Below are 22,363 nucleotides of genomic sequence, written 5' to 3' on the forward strand. Positions count from 1 at the left end.
CGCTGGTGTGTGAGTAGTGTGCGACCCCACACCCATTTGTAATGTTAAAGCTCCCTCGAGCAGTTGGCTGACGAGCCTGGGACCCCGCGCCTGAGTGGTACTAAACCTGGCAATATTTGGCAGCCACCGGCAACCCCAGAACACGGCCTAATCCCTGCTGAATAGGGGTAAATACCCTGAAACTCGTGTCCAGGGATGGCGAAGATAGCGAACATAGCAGAGAATCGAAAGAAGATGCATCGCGGAACACGAACTACAGTTACCACAGTCCTTAGGGGCGATCCCGCTGGTGTGTGAGTAGTGGGCGACCCCACCCCCATTTGTAATGTTAAAGCTCCCTCGAGCAGTTGGTTGACGAGCCTGGGACCCCGCACCTGCGCGCCTGAGTGGTACTAAACCTGGCAATATTTGGCAGCCACCGGCAACCCCAGAACACGGCCTAATCACTGCTGATGAGGGGTAAATACCCCGAAACACATGTCCAGGGATGGCGAAGATAGCGAAGATAGCAGAGAATCAAAAGAAGATGCATCGCCGAACACGAACTACAGTTACCACAGTCCTTAGGGGCGATCCAACTGGTGTGTGAGTAGTGTGCGACCCTATCCCCATTTGTAATGTTAAAGCTCCCTCGAGCAGTTGGCTGACCAGCCTGGGACCCCGCACCTGCGTGCCTGAGCGGTGCTAAAACTGGCAATATTTGGCAGCCACCGGCAACCCCAGAACACGGCCTAATCCCTGCTGATGAGGGGTAAATACCCCAAAACACGTGTCCAGGGATGGCGAAGATAGCGAAGATAGCAGAGAATCGAAAGAAGATGCATCGCGGAACACGAACTACAGTTACCACAGTCCTTAGGGGCGATCCCGCTGGTGTGTGAGTAGTGTGCGACCCCACCCCCATATGTAATGTTAAAGCTCCCTCGAGCAGTTGGCTGATGAGCCTGGACCCCGCACCTGCGCGCCTGAGTGGTACTAAACCTGGCAATATTTGGCAGCCACCGGCAACCCCAGAACACGGTCTAATCCCTGCTGATGAGGGGTAAATACCCCGAAACACGTGTCCTGGGATGGCGAAGATAGCGAAGATAGCAGAGAATCAAAAGAAGATGCATCGCGGAACACGAAGTACAGTCCTTCGGGACGATCCCGCTGGTGTGTGAGTAGTGTGCGACCCCACCCCCATTTGTAATGTTAAAGCTCCCTCGAGCAGTTTGCTGACGAGCCTGGGACCCCGCACCTGCGCGCCTGAGTGGTACTAAACCTGGCAATATTTGGCAGCCACCGGCAACCCCCTAACACGGCCTAATCCTGCTGATGAGGGGTAAATACCCCGAAACACGTGTCCAGGGATTGCGAAGATAGCGAAGATAGCAGAGAATCGAAAGAAGATGCATCGTGGAACACGAACTACAGTTACCACAGTCCTTAGGGGCAATCCCGCTGGTATGTGAGTAGTGTGCGACTCCACCCCCATTTGTAATGTTAAAGCTCCCTCGAGCAGTTGGCTGAGGAGCCTGGGACCCCGCACCTGCGCGCCTGAGTGGTACTAAACCGGCAATATTTGACAGCCACTGGCAACCCCAGAACACGGCCTAATCCCTGCTGATGAGGGGTAAATACCCCGAAACACGTGTCCAGGGATGGCGAAGATAGCGAAGATAGCAGAGAATCGAAAGAAGATGCATCGCAGAACACGAACTACAGTTACCACAGTCCTTAGGGGCGATCCCGCTGGTGTGTGAGTAGTGTGCGACCCCACCCCATTTGTAATGTTAAAGCTCCCTCGAGCAGTTGGCTGACCAGCCTGAGACCCCGCACCTGCGCGCCTGAGTGGTACTAAACCTGGCAATATTTGGCAGCCACCGGCAACCCCAGAACACGGCCTAATCCCTGCTGATGAGGGGAAAATACCCCGAAAAACGTGTCCAGGGATGTCGAAGATAGCGAAGATAGCAGAGAATCGAAAGAAGATGCATCGCGGAACACGAACTACAGTTACCACAGTCCTTAGGGGCGATCCCCCTGGTGTGTGAGTAGTGTGCGACCCCACCCCCATTTGTAATGTTAAAGCTCCCTCGAGCAGTTGGCTGACGAGCCTGGGACCCCGCACCTGGGCGCCTGAGTGGTACTAAACCTGGCAATATTTGGCAGCCACTGGCAACCCCAGAACACGGCCTAATCCCTGCTGATGAGGGGTAAATACCCCGAAACACTTGTCCAGGGATGGCGAAGATAGCAAAGATAGCAGATTATCGAAAGAAGATGCATCGCGGAACACGAACTACAGTTACCACAGTCCTTAGGGGCGATCCCGCTGGTATGTGAAAAGTGTGCGACCCCACCCCCATTTGTAATGTTAAAGCTCCCTCGAGCAGTTGGCTGATGAGCCTTGAACCCCGCACCTGCGCGCCTGAGTGTTACTAAACCTGGTAATATTTGGCAGCCACAGGCAACCCCAGAACACGGCCTAATCCCTGCTGATGAGGGGTAAATACCCCGAAACACGTGTCCAGGGATGGCGAAGATAGCGAAAATAGCAGAGAATCGAAAGAAGATGCATCGCGGAACACGAACTATAGTTACCACAGTCCTTAGGGGCGATCCCGCTGGTATGTGAGTAGTGTGCGACCCCACCCCCATTTGTAATGTTAAAGCTCCCTCGAGCAGTTGGCTGATGAGCCTTGGACCCCGCACCTGCGCGCCTGAGTGGTACTAAACCTGGTAATATTTGGCAGCCTCAGGCAACCCCAGAACACGGCCTAATCCCTGCTGATGAGGGGTAAATACCCCGAAACACGTGTCCAGGGATAACGAAGATAACGAAGATAGCAGAGAATCGAAAGAAGATGCATCACGGAACACGAACTACAGTTACCACAGTCCTTAGGGGCGATCCCGCTGGTGTGTCAGTAGTGTGCGACCCCACCCCCATTTGTAATGTTAAAGCTCCCTCGAGCAGTTGGCTGACGAGCCTGGGACCACACACCTGCGCGCCTGAGTGGTACTAAACCTGGCAATATTTGGCAGCCACCGGCAACCCCAGAACATGGCCTAATCCCTGCTGATGAGGGGTAAATACTCCGAAACACGTGTCCAGGGATGGCGAAGATAGCAGAGAATTGAAAGAATATGCATCGCGGAACACGAACTACAGTTACCACAGTCCTTAGGGGCGATCCCACTGGTGTGTGAGTAGTGTGCGACCCCACCCCCATTTGTAATGTTAAAGCTTCCTCGAGCAGTTGGCTGACGAGCCTGGGACCCTGCACCTGCGCGCCTGAGTGGTACTAAACCTGGCAATATTTGGCAGCCACCGGCAACCCCAGAACATGGCCTAATCCCTGCTGATGAGGGGTAAATACCCCAAAACACATGTCCAGGGATGGCGAAGATAGCAGAGAATCGAAAGAAGATGCATCGCGGAACATGAACTACAGTTACCACAGTGCTTAGGGGCGATCCCGCTGGTGTGTGAGTAGTGGGCGACCCAACCCCCATTTGTAATGTTAAAGCTCCCTCGAGCAGTTGGTTGACGAGCCTAGGACCCCGCACCTGCGTGCCTGAGTGGTGCTAAAACTGGCAATATTTGGCAGCCACCGGCAACCCCAGAACACGGCCTAATCCCTGCTGATGAGGGGTAAATACCCCAAAACATGTGTCCAGGGATGGCGAAGATAGCGAAGATAGCAAAGAATCGAAAGAAGATGCATCGCGGAACACGAACTATAGTTACCACAGTCCTTAGGGGCGATCCCGCTGGTGTGTGAGTATTGTGCGACCCCACCCCCATATGTAATGTTAAAGCTCCCTCGAGCAGTTGGCTGACGAGCCTGGGACCCCGCACCTGCGCGCCTGGTGGTACTAAACCTGGCAATATTTGGCAGCCACCGGCAACCCCAGAACACGGCCTAATCCCTGCTGATGAGGGGTAAATACCCCGAAACACGTGTCCAGGGATGGCGAAGATAGCGAAGATAGCAGAGAATCAAAAGAAGATGAATCGCGGAACATGAACTACAGTTACCACAGTCCTTAGGGGCGATCCCGCTGGTGTGTGAGTAGTGGGCGACCCCACCCCCATTTGTAATGTTAAAGCTCCCTCGAGCAGTTGGTTGACGAGCCTGGGACCCCGCACCTGCGCGCCTGAGTGGTACTAAACCTGGCAATATTTGGCAGCCACCGGCAACCCCAGAACACGGCCTAATCACTGCTGATGAGGGGTAAATACCCCGAAACACATGTCCAGGGATGGCGAAGATAGCGAAGATAGCAGAGAATCAAAAGAAGATGCATCGCCGAACACGAACTACAGTTACCACAGTCCTTAGGGGCGATCCAACTGGTGTGTGAGTAGTGTGCGACCCTATCCCCATTTGTAATGTTAAAGCTCCCTCGAGCAGTTGGCTGACCAGCCTGGGACCCCGCACCTGCGTGCCTGAGTGGTGCTAAAACTGGCAATATTTGGCAGCCACCGGCAACCCCAGAACACGGCCTAATCCCTGCTGATGAGGGGTAAATACCCCAAAACACGTGTCCAGGGATGGCGAAGATAGCGAAGATAGCAGAGAATCGAAAGAAGATGCATCGCTGAACACGAACTACAGTTACCACAGTCCTTAGGGGCGATCCCGCTGGTGTGTGAGTAGTGGGCGACCCCACCCCCATTTGTAATGTTAAAGCTCCCTCGAGCAGGTGGTTGACGAGCCTGGGACCCCGCACCTGCGCGCCTGAGTGGTACTAAACCTGGCAATATTTGGCAGCCACCGGCAACCCCAGAACACGGCCTAATCACTGCTGATGAGGGGTAAATACCCCGAAACACATGTCCAGGGATGGTGAAGATAGCGAAGATAGCAGAGAATCAAAAGAAGATGCATCGCCGAACACGAACTACAGTTACCACAGTCCTTAGGGGCGATCCAACTGGTGTGTGAGTAGTGTGCTACCCTATCCCCATTTGTAATGTTAAAGCTCCCTCGAGCAGTTGGCTGACCAGCCTGGGACCCCGCACCTGCGTGCCTGAGTGGTGCTAAAACTGGCAATATTTGGCAGCCACCGGCAACCCCAGAACACGGCCTAATCCCTGCTGATGAGGGGTAAATACCCCAAAACACGTGTCCAGGGATGGCGAAGATAGCGAAGATAGCAGAGAATCGAAAGAAGATGCATCGCGGAACACGAACTACAGTTACCACAGTCCTTAGGGGCGATCCCGCTGGTGTGTGAGTAGTGTGCGACCCCACCCCCATATGTAATGTTAAAGCTCCCTCGAGCAGTTGGCTGATGAGCCTGGACCCCGCACCTGCGCGCCTGAGTGGTACTAAACCTGGCAATATTTGGCAGCCACCGGCAACCCCAGAACACGGTCTAATCCCTGCTGATGAGGGGTAAATACCCCGAAACACGTGTCCTGGGATGGCGAAGATAGCGAAGATAGCAGAGAATCAAAAGAAGATGCATCGCGGAACACGAAGTACAGTCCTTCGGGACGATCCCGCTGGTGTGTGAGTAGTGTGCGACCCCACCCCCATTTGTAATGTTAAAGCTCCCTCGAGCAGTTTGCTGACGAGCCTGGGACCCCGCACCTGCGCGCCTGAGTGGTACTAAACCTGGCAATATTTGGCAGCCACCGGCAACCCCCTAACACGGCCTAATCCTGCTGATGAGGGGTAAATACCCCGAAACACGTGTCCAGGGATTGCGAAGATAGCGAAGATAGCAGAGAATCGAAAGAAGATGCATCGTGGAACACGAACTACAGTTACCACAGTCCTTAGGGGCAATCCCGCTGGTATGTGAGTAGTGTGCGACTCCACCCCCATTTGTAATGTTAAAGCTCCCTCGAGCAGTTGGCTGACGAGCCTGGGACCCCGCACCTGCGCGCCTGAGTGGTACTAAACCGGCAATATTTGACAGCCACTGGCAACCCCAGAACACGGCCTAATCCCTGCTGATGAGGGGTAAATACCCCGAAACACGTGTCCAGGGATGACGAAGATAGCGAAGATAGCAGAGAATCGAAAGAAGATGCATCGCAGAACACGAACTACAGTTACCACAGTCCTTAGGGGCGATCCCGCTGGTGTGTGAGTAGTGTGCGACCCCACCCCATTTGTAATGTTAAAGCTCCCTCGAGCAGTTGGCTGACCAGCCTGAGACCCCGCACCTGCGCGCCTGAGTGGTACTAAACCTGGCAATATTTGGCAGCCACCGGCAACCCCAGAACACGGCCTAATCCCTGCTGATGAGGGGAAAATACCCCGAAAAACGTGTCCAGGGATGTCGAAGATAGCGAAGATAGCAGAGAATCGAAAGAAGATGCATCGCGGAACACGAACTACAGTTACCACAGTCCTTAGGGGCGATCCCCCTGGTGTGTGAGTAGTGTGCGACCCCACCCCCATTTGTAATGTTAAAGCTCCCTCGAGCAGTTGGCTGACGAGCCTGGGACCCCGCACCTGGGCGCCTGAGTGGTACTAAACCTGGCAATATTTGGCAGCCACTGGCAACCCCAGAACACGGCCTAATCCCTGCTGATGAGGGGTAAATACCCCGAAACACTTGTCCAGGGATGGCGAAGATAGCAAAGATAGCAGATTATCGAAAGAAGATGCATCGCGGAACACGAACTACAGTTACCACAGTCCTTAGGGGCGATCCCGCTGGTATGTGAAAAGTGTGCGACCCCACCCCCATTTGTAATGTTAAAGCTCCCTCGAGCAGTTGGCTGATGAGCCTTGAACCCCGCACCTGCGCGCCTGAGTGTTACTAAACCTGGTAATATTTGGCAGCCACAGGCAACCCCAGAACACGGCCTAATCCCTGCTGATGAGGGGTAAATACCCCGAAACACGTGTCCAGGGATGGCGAAGATAGCGAAAATAGCAGAGAATCGAAAGAAGATGCATCGCGGAACACGAACTACAGTTACCACAGTCCTTAGGGGCGATCCCGCTGGTATGTGAGTAGTGTGCGACCCCACCCCCATTTGTAATGTTAAAGCTCCCTCGAGCAGTTGGCTGATGAGCCTTGGACCCCGCACCTGCGCGCCTGAGTGGTACTAAACCTGGTAATATTTGGCAGCCTCAGGCAACCCCAGAACACGGCCTAATCCCTGCTGATGAGGGGTAAATACCCCGAAACACGTGTCCAGGGATAACGAAGATAACGAAGATAGCAGAGAATAGAAAGAAGATGCATCACGGAACACGAACTACAGTTACCACAGTCCTTAGGGGCGATCCCGCTGGTGTGTCAGTAGTGTGCGACCCCACCCCCATTTGTAATGTTAAAGGTTCCTCGAGCAGTTGGCTGACGAGCCTGGGACCCTGCACCTGCGCGCCTGAGTGGTACTAAACCTGGCAATATTTGGCAGCCACCGGCAACCCCAGAACATGGCCTAATCCCTGCTGATGAGGGGTAAATACCCCGAAACACATGTCCAGGGATGGCGAAGATAGCAGAGAATCGAAAGAAGATGCATCGCGGAACAGGAACTACAGTTACCACAGTCCTTAGGGGCGATCCCGCTGGTGTGTGATAGTGTGCGACCCTACCCCCTATTTGTAATGTTAAAGCTCCCTCGAGCAGTTGGCTGACAAGCCTGGGACCCCGCACCTGCGCGCCTGGTGGTACTAAACCTGGCAATATTTGGCAGCCACCGGCAACCCCAGAACACGGCCTAATCCCTGCTGATGAGGGGTAAATACCCCGAAACACGTGTCCAGGGATGGCGAAGATAGCGAAGATAGCAGAGAATCAAAAGAAGATGAATCGCGGAACATGAACTACAGTTACCACAGTCCTTAGGGGCGATCCCGCTGGTGTGTGAGTAGTGTGCGACCCCACCCCCATTTGTAATGTTAAAGCTCCCTCGAGCAGTTGGCTGACGAGCCTGGGACCCCGCGCCTGAGTGGTACTAAACCTGGCAATATTTGGCAGCCACCGGCATCCCCAGAACATGGCCTAATCCCTGCTGAATAGGGGTAAATACCCCGAAACTCGTGTCCAGGGATGGCGAAGATAGCGAACATAGCAGAGAATCGAAAGAAGATGCATCGCGGAACACGAACTACAGTTACCACAGTGCTTAGGGGCGATCCCGCTGGTGTGTGAGTAGTGGGCGACCCCACCCCCATTTGTAATGTTAAAGCTCCCTCGAGCAGTTGGTTGACGAGCCTGGGACCCCGCACCTGCGTGCCTGAGTGGTGCTAAAACTGGCAATATTTGGCAGCCACCGGCAACCCCAGAACACGGCCTAATCCCTGCTGATGAGGGGTAAATACCCCAAAACATGTGTCCAGGGATGGCGAAGATAGCGAAGATAGCAAAGAATCGAAAGAAGATGCATCGCGGAACACGAACTATAGTTACCACAGTCCTTAGGGGCGATCCCGCTGGTGTGTGAGTAGTGTGCGACCCCACCCCCATATGTAATGTTAAAGCTCCCTCGAGCAGTTGGCTGACGAGCCTGGGACCCCGCACCTGCGCGCCTGGTGGTACTAAACCTGGCAATATTTGGCAGCCACCGGCAACCCCAGAACACGGCCTAATCCCTGCTGATGAGGGGTAAATACCCCGAAACAAGTGTCCAGGGATGGCGAAGATAGCGAAGATAGCAGAGAATCAAAAGAAGATGAATCGCGGAACATGAACTACAGTTACCACAGTCCTTAGGGGCGATCCCGCTGGTGTGTGAGTAGTGTGCAACCCCACCCCCATTTGTAATGTTAAAGCTCCCTCGAGCAGTTGGCTGACGAGCCTGGGACCCCGTGCCTGAGTGGTACTAAACCTGGCAATATTTGGCAGCCACCGGCATCCCCAGAACATGGCCTAATCCCTGCTGAATAGGGGTAAATACCCCGAAACTCGTGTCCAGGGATGGCGAAGATAGCGAACATAGCAGAGAATCGAAAGAAGATGCATCGCGGAACACGAACTACAGTTACCACAGTGCTTAGGGGCGATCCCGCTGGTGTGTGAGTAGTGGGCGACCCCACCCCCATTTGTAATGTTAAAGCTCCCTCGAGCAGTTGGTTGACGAGCCTGGGACCCCGCACCTGCGTGCCTGAGTGGTGCTAAAACTGGCAATATTTGGCAGCCACCGGCAACCCCAGAACACGGCCTAATCCCTCCTGATGAGGGGTAAATACCCCAAAACATGTGTCCAGGGATGGCGAAGATAGCGAAGATAGCAAAGAATCGAAAGAAGATGCATCGCGGAACACGAACTATAGTTACCACAGTCCTTAGGGGCGATCCCGCTGGTGTGTGAGTAGTGTGCGACCCCACCCCCATATGTAATGTTAAAGCTCCCTCGAGCAGTTGGCTGACGAGCCTGGGACCCCACACCTGCGCGCCTGAGTGGTACTAAACCTGGCAATATTTGGCAGCCACCGGCAACCCCAGAAAACGGCCTAATCCCTGCTGATGAGGGGTAAATACCCCGAAACACGTGTCCTGGGATGGCGAAGATAGCGAAGATAGCAGAGAATCGAAAGAAGATGCATCGCGGAACACGAACTACAGTCCTTAGGGGCGATCCCGCTGGTGTGTGAGTAGTGTGCGACCCCACTCCCATTTGTAATGTTAAAGATCCCTCGAGCAGTTTGCTGACGAGCCTGGGACCCCGCACCTGCGCGCCTGAGTGGTACTAAACCTGGCAATATTTGGCAGCCACCGACAACCCCCGAACACGGCCTAATCCCTGCTGATGAGGGGTAAATACCCCGAAACACGTGTCCAGGGATTGCGAAGATAGCGAAGATAGCAGAAAATCGAAAGAAGATGTATCGTGGAACACGAACTACAGTTACCACAGTCCTTAGGGGCGATCCCGCTGGTATGTGAGTAGTGTGCGACTCCACCCCCATTTGTAATGTTAAAGCTCCCTCGAGCAGTTGGATGACGAGCCTGGGACCCCGCACCTGCACGCCTGAGTGGTACTAAACCGGCAATATTTGGCAGCCACTGGCAACCCCAGAACACGGCCTAATCCCTGCTGATGAGGGGTAAATACCCCGAAACACGTGTCCAGGGATGGCGAAGATAGCGAAGATAGCAGAGAATCGAAAGAAGATGCATCGCAGAACACGAAACTACAGTTACCACAGTCCTTAGGGGCGATCCCGCTGGTGTGTGAGTAGTGTGCGACCCCACCCCCATTTGTAATGTTAAAGCTCCCTCGAGCAGTTGGCTGACGAGCCTGGGACCCCGCACCTGCGCGCCTGAGCGGTACTAAACCTGGCAATATTTGGCAGCCACCGGCAACCCCAGAACATGGCCTAATCCCTGCTGATGAGGGGTAAATACTCTGAAACACGTGTCCAGGGATGGCGAAGATAGCGAAGATAGCAGAGAATCGAAAGAATATGCATCGCGGAACACGAACTACAGTTACCACAGTCCTTAGGGGCGATCCCGCTGGTGTGTGAGTAGTGTGCGACCCCACCTCCATTTGTAATGTTAAAGCTTCCTCGAGCAGTTGGCTGACGAGCCTGGGACCCTGCACCTGCGCGCCTGAGTGGTACTAAACCTGGCAATATTTGGCAGCCACCGGCAACCCCGGAACATGGCCTAATCCCTGCTGATGAGGGGTAAATACCCCGAAACACATGTCCAGGGATGGCGAAGATAGCAGAGAATCGAAAGAAGATGCATCGCGGAACATGAACTACAGTTACCACAGTCCTTAGGGGCGATCCCGCTGGTGTGTGAGTAGTGTGCGACCCTACCCCCATTTGTAATGTTAAAGCTCCCTCGAGCAGTTGGCTGACGAGCCTGGGACCCCGCACATGGGCGCCTGGTGGTACTAAACCTGGCAATATTTGGCAGCCACCGGCAACCCCAGAACACGGCCTAATCCCTGCTGATGAGGGGTAAATACCCCGAAACACGTGTCCAGGGATGGCGAAGATAGCGAAGATAGCAGAGAATCGAAAGAAGATGCATCGCAGAACATGAACTACAGTTACCACAGTCCTTAGGGGCGATCCCGCTGGTGTGTGAGTAGTGTGCGACCCCACACCCATTTGTAATGTTAAAGCTCCCTCGAGCAGTTGGCTGACGAGCCTGGGACCCCGCGCCTGAGTGGTACTAAACCTGGCAATATTTGGCAGCCACCGGCAACCCCAGAACACGGCCTAATCCCTGCTGAATAGGGGTAAATACCCTGAAACTCGTGTCCAGGGATGGCGAAGATAGCGAACATAGCAGAGAATCGAAAGAAGATGCATCGCGGAACACGAACTACAGTTACCACAGTCCTTAGGGGCGATCCCGCTGGTGTGTGAGTAGTGGGCGACCCCACCCCCATTTGTAATGTTAAAGCTCCCTCGAGCAGTTGGTTGACGAGCCTGGGACCCCGCACCTGCGCGCCTGAGTGGTACTAAACCTGGCAATATTTGGCAGCCACCGGCAACCCCAGAACACGGCCTAATCACTGCTGATGAGGGGTAAATACCCCGAAACACATGTCCAGGGATGGCGAAGATAGCGAAGATAGCAGAGAATCAAAAGAAGATGCATCGCCGAACACGAACTACAGTTACCACAGTCCTTAGGGGCGATCCAACTGGTGTGTGAGTAGTGTGCGACCCTATCCCCATTTGTAATGTTAAAGCTCCCTCGAGCAGTTGGCTGACCAGCCTGGGACCCCGCACCTGCGTGCCTGAGCGGTGCTAAAACTGGCAATATTTGGCAGCCACCGGCAACCCCAGAACACGGCCTAATCCCTGCTGATGAGGGGTAAATACCCCAAAACACGTGTCCAGGGATGGCGAAGATAGCGAAGATAGCAGAGAATCGAAAGAAGATGCATCGCGGAACACGAACTACAGTTACCACAGTCCTTAGGGGCGATCCCGCTGGTGTGTGAGTAGTGTGCGACCCCACCCCCATATGTAATGTTAAAGCTCCCTCGAGCAGTTGGCTGATGAGCCTGGACCCCGCACCTGCGCGCCTGAGTGGTACTAAACCTGGCAATATTTGGCAGCCACCGGCAACCCCAGAACACGGTCTAATCCCTGCTGATGAGGGGTAAATACCCCGAAACACGTGTCCTGGGATGGCGAAGATAGCGAAGATAGCAGAGAATCAAAAGAAGATGCATCGCGGAACACGAAGTACAGTCCTTCGGGACGATCCCGCTGGTGTGTGAGTAGTGTGCGACCCCACCCCCATTTGTAATGTTAAAGCTCCCTCGAGCAGTTTGCTGACGAGCCTGGGACCCCGCACCTGCGCGCCTGAGTGGTACTAAACCTGGCAATATTTGGCAGCCACCGGCAACCCCCTAACACGGCCTAATCCTGCTGATGAGGGGTAAATACCCCGAAACACGTGTCCAGGGATTGCGAAGATAGCGAAGATAGCAGAGAATCGAAAGAAGATGCATCGTGGAACACGAACTACAGTTACCACAGTCCTTAGGGGCAATCCCGCTGGTATGTGAGTAGTGTGCGACTCCACCCCCATTTGTAATGTTAAAGCTCCCTCGAGCAGTTGGCTGACGAGCCTGGGACCCCGCACCTGCGCGCCTGAGTGGTACTAAACCGGCAATATTTGACAGCCACTGGCAACCCCAGAACACGGCCTAATCCCTGCTGATGAGGGGTAAATACCCCGAAACACGTGTCCAGGGATGGCGAAGATAGCGAAGATAGCAGAGAATCGAAAGAAGATGCATCGCAGAACACGAACTACAGTTACCACAGTCCTTAGGGGCGATCCCGCTGGTGTGTGAGTAGTGTGCGACCCCACCCCATTTGTAATGTTAAAGCTCCCTCGAGCAGTTGGCTGACCAGCCTGAGACCCCGCACCTGCGCGCCTGAGTGGTACTAAACCTGGCAATATTTGGCAGCCACCGGCAACCCCAGAACACGGCCTAATCCCTGCTGATGAGGGGAAAATACCCCGAAAAACGTGTCCAGGGATGTCGAAGATAGCGAAGATAGCAGAGAATCGAAAGAAGATGCATCGCGGAACACGAACTACAGTTACCACAGTCCTTAGGGGCGATCCCCCTGGTGTGTGAGTAGTGTGCGACCCCACCCCCATTTGTAATGTTAAAGCTCCCTCGAGCAGTTGGCTGACGAGCCTGGGACCCCGCACCTGGGCGCCTGAGTGGTACTAAACCTGGCAATATTTGGCAGCCACTGGCAACCCCAGAACACGGCCTAATCCCTGCTGATGAGGGGTAAATACCCCGAAACACTTGTCCAGGGATGGCGAAGATAGCAAAGATAGCAGATTATCGAAAGAAGATGCATCGCGGAACACGAACTACAGTTACCACAGTCCTTAGGGGCGATCCCGCTGGTATGTGAAAAGTGTGCGACCCCACCCCCATTTGTAATGTTAAAGCTCCCTCGAGCAGTTGGCTGATGAGCCTTGAACCCCGCACCTGCGCGCCTGAGTGTTACTAAACCTGGTAATATTTGGCAGCCACAGGCAACCCCAGAACACGGCCTAATCCCTGCTGATGAGGGGTAAATACCCCGAAACACGTGTCCAGGGATGGCGAAGATAGCGAAAATAGCAGAGAATCGAAAGAAGATGCATCGCGGAACACGAACTACAGTTACCACAGTCCTTAGGGGCGATCCCGCTGGTATGTGAGTAGTGTGCGACCCCACCCCCATTTGTAATGTTAAAGCTCCCTCGAGCAGTTGGCTGATGAGCCTTGGACCCCGCACCTGCGCGCCTGAGTGGTACTAAACCTGGTAATATTTGGCAGCCTCAGGCAACCCCAGAACACGGCCTAATCCCTGCTGATGAGGGGTAAATACCCCGAAACACGTGTCCAGGGATAACGAAGATAACGAAGATAGCAGAGAATCGAAAGAAGATGCATCACGGAACACGAACTACAGTTACCACAGTCCTTAGGGGCGATCCCGCTGGTGTGTCAGTAGTGTGCGACCCCACCCCCATTTGTAATGTTAAAGCTCCCTCGAGCAGTTGGCTGACGAGCCTGGGACCACACACCTGCGCGCCTGAGTGGTACTAAACCTGGCAATATTTGGCAGCCACCGGCAACCCCAGAACATGGCCTAATCCCTGCTGATGAGGGGTAAATACTCCGAAACACGTGTCCAGGGATGGCGAAGATAGCAGAGAATTGAAAGAATATGCATCGCGGAACACGAACTACAGTTACCACAGTCCTTAGGGGCGATCCCACTGGTGTGTGAGTAGTGTGCGACCCCACCCCCATTTGTAATGTTAAAGCTTCCTCGAGCAGTTGGCTGACGAGCCTGGGACCCTGCACCTGCGCGCCTGAGTGGTACTAAACCTGGCAATATTTGGCAGCCACCGGCAACCCCAGAACATGGCCTAATCCCTGCTGATGAGGGGTAAATACCCCGAAACACATGTCCAGGGATGGCGAAGATAGCAGAGAATCGAAAGAAGATGCATCGCGGAACAGGAACTACAGTTACCACAGTCCTTAGGGGCGATCCCGCTGGTGTGTGATAGTGTGCGACCCTACCCCCTATTTGTAATGTTAAAGCTCCCTCGAGCAGTTGGCTGACAAGCCTGGGACCCCGCACCTGCGCGCCTGGTGGTACTAAACCTGGCAATATTTGGCAGCCACCGGCAACCCCAGAACACGGCCTAATCCCTGCTGATGAGGGGTAAATACCCCGAAACACGTGTCCAGGGATGGCGAAGATAGCGAAGATAGCAGAGAATCAAAAGAAGATGAATCGCGGAACATGAACTACAGTTACCACAGTCCTTAGGGGCGATCCCGCTGGTGTGTGAGTAGTGTGCGACCCCACCCCCATTTGTAATGTTAAAGCTCCCTCGAGCAGTTGGCTGACGAGCCTGGGACCCCGCGCCTGAGTGGTACTAAACCTGGCAATATTTGGCAGCCACCGGCATCCCCAGAACATGGCCTAATCCCTGCTGAATAGGGGTAAATACCCCGAAACTCGTGTCCAGGGTTGGCGAAGATAGCGAACATAGCAGAGAATCGAAAGAAGATGCATCGTGGAACACGAACTACAGTTACCACAGTGCTTAGGGGCGATCCCGCTGGTGTGTGAGTAGTGGGCGACCCCACCCCCATTTGTAATGTTAAAGCTCCCTCGAGCAGTTGGTTGACGAGCCTAGGACCCCGCACCTGCGTGCCTGAGTGGTGCTAAAACTGGCAATATTTGGCAGCCACCGGCAACCCCAGAACACGGCCTAATCCCTGCTGATGAGGGGTAAATACCCCAAAACATGTGTCCAGGGATGGCGAAGATAGCGAAGATAGCAAAGAATCGAAAGAAGATGCATCGCGGAACACGAACTATAGTTACCACAGTCCTTAGGGGCGATCCCGCTGGTGTGTGAGTAGTGTGCGACCCCACCCCCATATGTAATGTTAAAGCTCCCTCGAGCAGTTGGCTGACGAGCCTGGGACCCCACACCTGCGCGCCTGAGTGGTACTAAACCTGGCAATATTTGGCAGCCACCGGCAACCCCAGAAAACGGCCTAATCCCTGCTGATGAGGGGTAAATACCCGAAACACGTGTCCTGGGATGGCGAAGATAGCGAAGATAGCAGAGAATCGAAAGAAGATGCATCGCGGAACACGAACTACAGTCCTTAGGGGCGATCCCGCTGGTGTGTGAGTAGTGTGCGACCCCACTCCCATTTGTAATGTTAAAGATCCCTCGAGCAGTTTGCTGACGAGCCTGGGACCCCGCACCTGCGCGCCTGAGTGGTACTAAACCTGGCAATATTTGGCAGCCACCGACAACCCCCGAACACGGCCTAATCCCTGCTGATGAGGGGTAAATACCCCGAAACACGTGTCCAGGGATTGCGAAGATAGCGAAGATAGCAGAAAATCAAAAGAAGATGTATCGTGGAACACGAACTACAGTTACCACAGTCCTTAGGGGCGATCCCGCTGGTATGTGAGTAGTGTGCGACTCCACCCCCATTTGTAATGTTAAAGCTCCCTCGAGCAGTTGGATGACGAGCCTGGGACCCCGCACCTGCACGCCTGAGTGGTACTAAACCGGCAATATTTGGCAGCCACTGGCAACCCCAGAACACGGCCTAATCCCTGCTGATGAGGGGTAAATACCCCGAAACACGTGTCCAGGGATGGCGAAGATAGCGAAGATAGCAGAGAATCGAAAGAAGATGCATCGCAGAACACAAAACTACAGTTACCACAGTCCTTAGGGGCGATCCCGCTGGTGTGTGAGTAGTGTGCGACCCCACCCCCATTTGTAATGTTAAAGCTCCCTCGAGCAGTTGGCTGACGAGCCTGGGACCCCGCACCTGCGCGCCTGAGCGGTACTAAACCTGGCAATATTTGGCAGCCACCGGCAACCCCAGAACATGGCCTAATCCCTGCTGATGAGGGGTAAATACCCCAGAACACGGGTCCAGGGATGGCGAAGATAGCGAAGATAGCAGAGAATCGAAAGAAGATGCATCGCGGAACACGAACTACAGTTACCACAGTCCTTAGGGGCGATCCCACTGGTGTGTGAATAGTGTGAGACCCCACCCCCATTTGTAATGTTAAAGCTCCCTCGAGCAGTTGGCTGAGGAGCCTGGGACCCCGCACCTGCACGCCTGAGAGGTACAAAACCTGGCAATATTTGGCAGCCAAGGGCAACCCAAGAACACGGCCTAATCCCTGCTGATGAGGGGTAAATACCCCGAAACACGTGTCCAGGGATGTCGAAGATAGCGAAGATAGCAGAGAATCGAAAGAAGATGCATCGCGGAACACGAACTACAGTTACCACAGTCCTTAGGGGCGATCCCCCTGGTGTGTGAGTAGTGTGCGACCCCACCCCCATTTGTAATGTTAAAGCTCCCTCGAGCAGTTGGCTGACGAGCCTGGGACCCCGCACCTGGGCGCCTGAGTGGTACTAAACCGGCAATATTTGACAGCCACTGGCAACCCCAGAACACGGCCTAATCCCTGCTGATGAGGGGTAAATACCCCGAAACACGTGTCCAGGGATGGCGAAGATAGCGAAGATAGCAGAGAATCGAAAGAAGATGCATCGCAGAACACGAACTACAGTTACCACAGTCCTTAGGGGCGATCCAACTGGTGTGTGAGTAGTGTGCGACCCTATCCCCATTTGTAATGTTAAAGCTCCCTCGAGCAGTTGGTTGACGAGCCTGGGACCCCGCACCTGCGCGCCTGAGTGGTACTAAACCTGGCAATATTTGGCAGCCACCGGCAACCCCAGAACACGGCCTAATCACTGCTGATGAGGGGTAAATACCCCGAAACACATGTCCAGGGATGGCGAAGATAGCGAAGATAGCAGAGAATCAAAAGAAGATGCATCGCCGAACACGAACTACAGTTACCACAGTCCTTAGGGGCGATCCAACTGGTGTGTGAGTAGTGTGCGACCCTATCCCCATTTGTAATGTTAAAGCTCCCTCGAGCAGTTGGCTGACCAGCCTGGGACCCCGCACCTGCGTGCCTGAGCGGTGCTAAAACTGGCAATATTTGGCAGCCACCGGCAACCCCAGAACACGGCCTAATCCCTGCTGATGAGGGGTAAATACCCCAAAACACGTGTCCAGGGATGGCGAAGATAGCGAAGATAGCAGAGAATCGAAAGAAGATGCATCGCGGAACACGAACTACAGTTACCACAGTCCTTAGGGGCGATCCCGCTGGTGTGTGAGTAGTGTGCGACCCCACCCCCATATGTAATGTTAAAGCTCCCTCGAGCAGTTGGCTGATGAGCCTGGACCCCGCACCTGCGCGCCTGAGTGGTACTAAACCTGGCAATATTTGGCAGCCACCGGCAACCCCAGAACACGGTCTAATCCCTGCTGATGAGGGGTAAATACCCCGAAACACGTGTCCTGGGATGGCGAAGATAGCGAAGATAGCAGAGAATCAAAAGAAGATGCATCGCGGAACACGAAGTACAGTCCTTCGGGACGATCCCGCTGGTGTGTGAGTAGTGTGCGACCCCACCCCCATTTGTAATGTTAAAGCTCCCTCGAGCAGTTTGCTGACGAGCCTGGGACCCCGCACCTGCGCGCCTGAGTGGTACTAAACCTGGCAATATTTGGCAGCCACCGGCAACCCCCTAACACGGCCTAATCCTGCTGATGAGGGGTAAATACCCCGAAACACGTGTCCAGGGATTGCGAAGATAGCGAAGATAGCAGAGAATCGAAAGAAGATGCATCGTGGAACACGAACTACAGTTACCACAGTCCTTAGGGGCAATCCCGCTGGTATGTGAGTAGTGTGCGACTCCACCCCCATTTGTAATGTTAAAGCTCCCTCGAGCAGTTGGCTGACGAGCCTGGGACCCCGCACCTGCGCGCCTGAGTGGTACTAAACCGGCAATATTTGACAGCCACTGGCAACCCCAGAACACGGCCTAATCCCTGCTGATGAGGGGTAAATACCCCGAAACACGTGTCCAGGGATGGCGAAGATAGCGAAGATAGCAGAGAATCGAAAGAAGATGCATCGCAGAACACGAACTACAGTTACCACAGTCCTTAGGGGCGATCCCGCTGGTGTGTGAGTAGTGTGCGACCCCACCCCATTTGTAATGTTAAAGCTCCCTCGAGCAGTTGGCTGACCAGCCTGAGACCCCGCACCTGCGCGCCTGAGTGGTACTAAACCTGGCAATATTTGGCAGCCACCGGCAACCCCAGAACACGGCCTAATCCCTGCTGATGAGGGGAAAATACCCCGAAAAACGTGTCCAGGGATGTCGAAGATAGCGAAGATAGCAGAGAATCGAAAGAAGATGCATCGCGGAACACGAACTACAGTTACCACAGTCCTTAGGGGCGATCCCCCTGGTGTGTGAGTAGTGTGCGACCCCACCCCCATTTGTAATGTTAAAGCTCCCTCGAGCAGTTGGCTGACGAGCCTGGGACCCCGCACCTGGGCGCCTGAGTGGTACTAAACCTGGCAATATTTGGCAGCCACTGGCAACCCCAGAACACGGCCTAATCCCTGCTGATGAGGGGTAAATACCCCGAAACACTTGTCCAGGGATGGCGAAGATAGCAAAGATAGCAGATTATCGAAAGAAGATGCATCGCGGAACACGAACTACAGTTACCACAGTCCTTAGGGGCGATCCCGCTGGTATGTGAAAAGTGTGCGACCCCACCCCCATTTGTAATGTTAAAGCTCCCTCGAGCAGTTGGCTGATGAGCCTTGAACCCCGCACCTGCGCGCCTGAGTGTTACTAAACCTGGTAATATTTGGCAGCCACAGGCAACCCCAGAACACGGCCTAATCCCTGCTGATGAGGGGTAAATACCCCGAAACACGTGTCCAGGGATGGCGAAGATAGCGAAAATAGCAGAGAATCGAAAGAAGATGCATCGCGGAACACGAACTACAGTTACCACAGTCCTTAGGGGCGATCCCGCTGGTATGTGAGTAGTGTGCGACCCCACCCCCATTTGTAATGTTAAAGCTCCCTCGAGCAGTTGGCTGATGAGCCTTGGACCCCGCACCTGCGCGCCTGAGTGGTACTAAACCTGGTAATATTTGGCAGCCTCAGGCAACCCCAGAACACGGCCTAATCCCTGCTGATGAGGGGTAAATACCCCGAAACACGTGTCCAGGGATAACGAAGATAACGAAGATAGCAGAGAATCGAAAGAAGATGCATCACGGAACACGAACTACAGTTACCACAGTCCTTAGGGGCGATCCCGCTGGTGTGTCAGTAGTGTGCGACCCCACCCCCATTTGTAATGTTAAAGCTCCCTCGAGCAGTTGGCTGACGAGCCTGGGACCACACACCTGCGCGCCTGAGTGGTACTAAACCTGGCAATATTTGGCAGCCACCGGCAACCCCAGAACATGGCCTAATCCCTGCTGATGAGGGGTAAATACTCCGAAACACGTGTCCAGGGATGGCGAAGATAGCAGAGAATTGAAAGAATATGCATCGCGGAACACGAACTACAGTTACCACAGTCCTTAGGGGCGATCCCACTGGTGTGTGAGTAGTGTGCGACCCCACCCCCATTTGTAATGTTAAAGCTTCCTCGAGCAGTTGGCTGACGAGCCTGGGACCCTGCACCTGCGCGCCTGAGTGGTACTAAACCTGGCAATATTTGGCAGCCACCGGCAACCCCAGAACATGGCCTAATCCCTGCTGATGAGGGGTAAATACCCCGAAACACATGTCCAGGGATGGCGAAGATAGCAGAGAATCGAAAGAAGATGCATCGCGGAACAGGAACTACAGTTACCACAGTCCTTAGGGGCGATCCCGCTGGTGTGTGATAGTGTGCGACCCTACCCCCTATTTGTAATGTTAAAGCTCCCTCGAGCAGTTGGCTGACAAGCCTGGGACCCCGCACCTGCGCGCCTGGTGGTACTAAACCTGGCAATATTTGGCAGCCACCGGCAACCCCAGAACACGGCCTAATCCCTGCTGATGAGGGGTAAATACCCCGAAACACGTGTCCAGGGATGGCGAAGATAGCGAAGATAGCAGAGAATCAAAAGAAGATGAATCGCGGAACATGAACTACAGTTACCACAGTCCTTAGGGGCGATCCCGCTGGTGTGTGAGTAGTGTGCGACCCCACCCCCATTTGTAATGTTAAAGCTCCCTCGAGCAGTTGGCTGACGAGCCTGGGACCCCGCGCCTGAGTGGTACTAAACCTGGCAATATTTGGCAGCCACCGGCATCCCCAGAACATGGCCTAATCCCTGCTGAATAGGGGTAAATACCCCGAAACTCGTGTCCAGGGTTGGCGAAGATAGCGAACATAGCAGAGAATCGAAAGAAGATGCATCGTGGAACACGAACTACAGTTACCACAGTGCTTAGGGGCGATCCCGCTGGTGTGTGAGTAGTGGGCGACCCCACCCCCATTTGTAATGTTAAAGCTCCCTCGAGCAGTTGGTTGACGAGCCTAGGACCCCGCACCTGCGTGCCTGAGTGGTGCTAAAACTGGCAATATTTGGCAGCCACCGGCAACCCCAGAACACGGCCTAATCCCTGCTGATGAGGGGTAAATACCCCAAAACATGTGTCCAGGGATGGCGAAGATAGCGAAGATAGCAAAGAATCGAAAGAAGATGCATCGCGGAACACGAACTATAGTTACCACAGTCCTTAGGGGCGATCCCGCTGGTGTGTGAGTAGTGTGCGACCCCACCCCCATATGTAATGTTAAAGCTCCCTCGAGCAGTTGGCTGACGAGCCTGGGACCCCACACCTGCGCGCCTGAGTGGTACTAAACCTGGCAATATTTGGCAGCCACCGGCAACCCCAGAAAACGGCCTAATCCCTGCTGATGAGGGGTAAATACCCGAAACACGTGTCCTGGGATGGCGAAGATAGCGAAGATAGCAGAGAATCGAAAGAAGATGCATCGCGGAACACGAACTACAGTCCTTAGGGGCGATCCCGCTGGTGTGTGAGTAGTGTGCGACCCCACTCCCATTTGTAATGTTAAAGATCCCTCGAGCAGTTTGCTGACGAGCCTGGGACCCCGCACCTGCGCGCCTGAGTGGTACTAAACCTGGCAATATTTGGCAGCCACCGACAACCCCCGAACACGGCCTAATCCCTGCTGATGAGGGGTAAATACCCCGAAACACGTGTCCAGGGATTGCGAAGATAGCGAAGATAGCAGAAAATCAAAAGAAGATGTATCGTGGAACACGAACTACAGTTACCACAGTCCTTAGGGGCGATCCCGCTGGTATGTGAGTAGTGTGCGACTCCACCCCCATTTGTAATGTTAAAGCTCCCTCGAGCAGTTGGATGACGAGCCTGGGACCCCGCACCTGCACGCCTGAGTGGTACTAAACCGGCAATATTTGGCAGCCACTGGCAACCCCAGAACACGGCCTAATCCCTGCTGATGAGGGGTAAATACCCCGAAACACGTGTCCAGGGATGGCGAAGATAGCGAAGATAGCAGAGAATCGAAAGAAGATGCATCGCAGAACACGAAACTACAGTTACCACAGTCCTTAGGGGCGATCCCGCTGGTGTGTGAGTAGTGTGCGACCCCACCCCCATTTGTAATGTTAAAGCTCCCTCGAGCAGTTGGCTGACGAGCCTGGGACCCCGCACCTGCGCGCCTGAGCGGTACTAAACCTGGCAATATTTGGCAGCCACCGGCAACCCCAGAACATGGCCTAATCCCTGCTGATGAGGGGTAAATACCCCAGAACACGGGTCCAGGGATGGCGAAGATAGCGAAGATAGCAGAGAATCGAAAGAAGATGCATCGCGGAACACGAACTACAGTTACCACAGTCCTTAGGGGCGATCCCACTGGTGTGTGAATAGTGTGAGACCCCACCCCCATTTGTAATGTTAAAGCTCCCTCGAGCAGTTGGCTGAGGAGCCTGGGACCCCG

Source organism: Lissotriton helveticus, chromosome 6 (genome assembly GCF_964261635.1).
Source record: "Lissotriton helveticus chromosome 6, aLisHel1.1, whole genome shotgun sequence".
Classification (NCBI taxonomy): Eukaryota; Metazoa; Chordata; class Amphibia; order Caudata; family Salamandridae; genus Lissotriton; species Lissotriton helveticus.